This window comes from Phoca vitulina, unplaced genomic scaffold, assembly GCF_004348235.1.
Source record: "Phoca vitulina isolate PV1807 unplaced genomic scaffold, GSC_HSeal_1.0 scaffold81, whole genome shotgun sequence".
NCBI classification, from domain to species: Eukaryota; Metazoa; Chordata; class Mammalia; order Carnivora; family Phocidae; genus Phoca; species Phoca vitulina.
Genome location: NW_022589784.1, coordinates 1,191,001 through 1,194,752, shown reverse-complemented (window position 1 = coordinate 1,194,752; position 3,752 = coordinate 1,191,001).

Below are 3,752 nucleotides of genomic sequence, written 5' to 3'. Positions count from 1 at the left end.
GCCTGGCTGGCTCAACTGGTGGAATGTGTGACTCTTGATCTCGGGGTTGTGAGTTTGAGCCCCCGTTGGGCATAGAGAGGACTTAAAAAATATTAAAATTTTCATCTTGGAGTACTTTGGCAGTATGGAGTCCCATGTACCCTTCACCCGGTGCCCCTCGTGTGGATAGCTCGTCAGAAGCGAGAAATTCACTTGTGTACATTTACATTAACTGCCCTCCAGACCTTAGTCCAGTCCCCTGGGCTCCTCCACTCAGGTCCTTCTCTGTTCCAGCACTTGTGTAACCATGTTGTGTCCTTACTCTCTCAAAATCTAGGACACTTCTTCAGTTGTTCCTTGTTTTTCATGACCTTGACAGTTTGGGGGACTGCTCAGGTATTTTGTAAGATGTCCGCTAATCTGGGCTGAGGTTAGACAAGGGTTATGGGTTTTGGGGAAGAACACAGAGTTGAGAGAGAGTAGAGAGTTGAGTCTTCCTGTCATCTCCCATCAGGGGTCCCTGACGCTACCCAGACGTCACCCTGAAGTTGACCTTGATCTTGACCAAGGGCTAAGGTGGGGTCTGCCAGGCTCCCCACACTCAGGTCATTGCCCTCCCCTTCCCTGCTCTGTTCTTTGGAAGTGAGTCCCTGAGTCCAGCCTACACTTGGGGGGGGATTTATTTAGAAAATAATTTTTCATATAGAAAAGCATAAAAAAGAAAGGACGCATGGCCTGTAATGAGACTGCTTGGTACCTGCTGACATTTTAAAAGAAGAACAGAGCGGGGCCCCTGGGGGGCTCAGTTGGTTAAGCCTCCTACTGGATCTCCGCTCAGGTCTTGATTTCAGGGTCCTGAGTTCAAGCCCCACATTGGGTTCCGTTCTGGGTGTAGAACCTGCTTAAAAAAATTTTTAAAAATAAATAAAAAGAATAAAAGTAATACGCATGGGTTTCAAAAAAAAAGTCGAATGGTATAGAAAGTATTATTAAAACTATTAAAACCAAATGTAAAGTCTTTACTGTCTTAAAAAAGAAGCTAGGGCCATCCCAGCATGTGTATACACACGTACATATGTTCACGTATGTTCACGTACACACACACACACACACTGCAGCTTTGGTTCTGAGCCTGTCCTGTCTGGGGCACCTTCCCTGTGGGCACAGGGGCCTGGGGCATCTCTGCTCACCTGTGGCCCCCAGGCCTGCCTCCCCTCTATAGCCAGTGACTGCCCCCTGCCCGCTCTGGTCTTGCAGCCGGGTGAGTGCCCTCCTGACCCCGTGAGTGCCACCAGAGCAGGGTAGAGACAGGAAGAAGGGAGGGACTGGCTGCCACAAGTGCTCGGGCCGCCTCAGTATTTCCCCCAAACTCTCTGCTGTCTCAGCTTTGCCCACTTCTCCAGCCTCTGCCGGCGTTGATTTCCTCATCTGTGAAATGGGGGTGACAACTCAAAGGGTCATAGTGAGAACAGAGTAACAAAACAAGGCAGAGGTGAGCGTGGGGCGGGGATCAGCGGGCGCTGGGGCTTGTACACACGCGGGCTGCTCAGGGTGTGAGCACGCACGTCCCGTGGGTAGAACACAGGCCCCCGTACGGGGACTCCTGCCTGCAGACCGGCCAGCATGGCCCACAGATGAAGTCCACAGGCCCGAGATCCTGATAATCGCTGGGAGGCATGTCTTGTCCGGAGCCATGCAGCCTGCTGGGGCGACCAGGATGGCAGCCCTGACCCGTCTACTCACACCCTCTGCCCATAGGAAGAAGGCGCCTCCTTAGCCATCATCCCATGTCCCTGTAGCAGCCCTGAGTGCAGCCCCCTGCCATGCCTGCTGGAGGCCCCAGGTGGGGCTGCCTGTGGGGCGCTTCTCCCCACCCCCTTCCTCCACCCGGCAGGCCTGTGCCCACCCACCCAGCCATGCCCTTTCCTGACTCCCAGCTGCCCTGCCCTAGATCTTGAGCCCCTTGAGGGCACATTGTTGGGGGGATTGCTCTGGGCACAATAAACATCCCTGGAAGCAACAGATGGGTCCTGGCCTCTTTCTTGTCCTGCTGCTTGCCTCCGTGCCTGGTGTAAGCTCGGGGTGGGGGGGCCCAAGGTGCTGCTTGCCTTGTCTGAACTTGGGAGAGCCTCTTCTGTGGACTGGGCACCACCTATGGGCAGCGGGGCGCCTAAGGCCCCTGAGGGCTGCTGGGGGACTGGGGACTCGCCCAGGCGGCTCACCTCCGAGACCTTCAAGGGCACAGGGCACAGGGGGCCCAGGCCGGCAGGAATGGTGACTGCAGTGCCCGCCAAGTGCCCACTTGGATGGTCCACGGCCTGGAAAAACGGACTGGTCTGTCAAAGGGGCGGTACTTTGGGCAGCCTTTAGTCAACACTGTGTCTCTAGCTCTTCCCTGTACAGCCACGTGCAGGGTGGGGGCGGGGGGCCCAGACCGGAGCAGACGGGGGCAGGAGCCTTGCCGGTCGGCTGGCGGCCAGCGAGGCGGCAGAATGGAGAGAGAGTCGCGGATGGGGCCGATGGGGCCGGGGTCCCGGCCGCTGTCCACACGCAGGCCGAAGCAGCTGTGCTCCCAGGAGGCCGCTCTGGCCATCGCTCGGCCCCCACAGCCAGCCTAGGAAGGGGCGGGGCCGTGGTCGCCGCGGAGAGGGCCACCCTGTTGTCCCACTTCCGCGTGACCCCGGCCTCGGACTTCTGGTTTGGCTGACCCCGGCCATCTGCGCCGTCCCCATTGAGCTACCTGGCCCGGACGTCCTCAGGGTTTCCACAGGCCCCACTGTTCCCAATCCGAGTCCCAAGGATCCCTGCCCAGCGGCGGGGAGCGATGTTCCCAACCCCGTGTATTGGCAGGGCCGGAACGCTCAGCCTCGCCCAGCCCTTTGCAACCCCATCCGGCTCCTCTTCCCGACCCCCAGACCCCGCTCCTCTCCGGCGGACACCGGCCCTCCCCACCCCTCGTGGGGTGCGCACAAGTGACTCCCGAGGGGGGCGCAGGAAGAGAAACGAACGCAGGTTCGCCGGACACGGCTGGGCGGGGCGCCCCACTCCTCCCGTGCCCAGCCGCGGGGCTCCGGGAAAGGCGAGGGGACTCCCGTAGAAGGGGCGAAGGCGCGAAGGGTAGCGCGGTCCAGCAGGGCCCAGGTCAGGGTAAAGGAGAGGGGGAAGGGTCGCGCACGTGGCCGGGGGGCGGGGCTGGCCGCTTCCGCACCCCCACCCGGCCACGTGGGGAGCGAAGCCCTCCCCCATCGAGAACGGGGGCGCGCCCGGGGCCAGGGTGGAAGCGACCGGGGAAGGGGCGGGCTCCCGCCGGCCGCGCGCCCTGGCGTGGGGTGGGCGCGCCCGCGAAGGGGCGGGGCGCGCGCCGAGAAGGGAGGGCTGCGCCGGGAGGGGGTGGGGCCGTCCTGTGAGGGAGGGAGGGGCGTGCCGAGATGGGGAGGGGCGTGCCGAGATGGGGAGGGGCGCTCCCGGGAGGGAGGATCATACCGGGGAAGGGCGGAGCTTGCCGGCGTGGGGAGGGGGTACTCCGAGAAGGGCAAGGGGGTGCGCGCCGCAGGGACCGGAGGCGGGGTCTCCGGCTAGGGGCCCCGCGTGGGGACGGCGCGCTTCGAGAAGCAGGCGGGGACGCGCTCCAGGGCCGGAGTGGGCGCGCCGGGGGCGGCTCCTCCGGCCCAGACCCCGCCCCCGGCGGCCGCGCGCGGCTGGCAAGGCGGCGGAGGGCGCGCCGGGCGGGGGGCGTGGCCGCGCGCCCCGAGGGGGCGTCCTCCGGGCGGGGC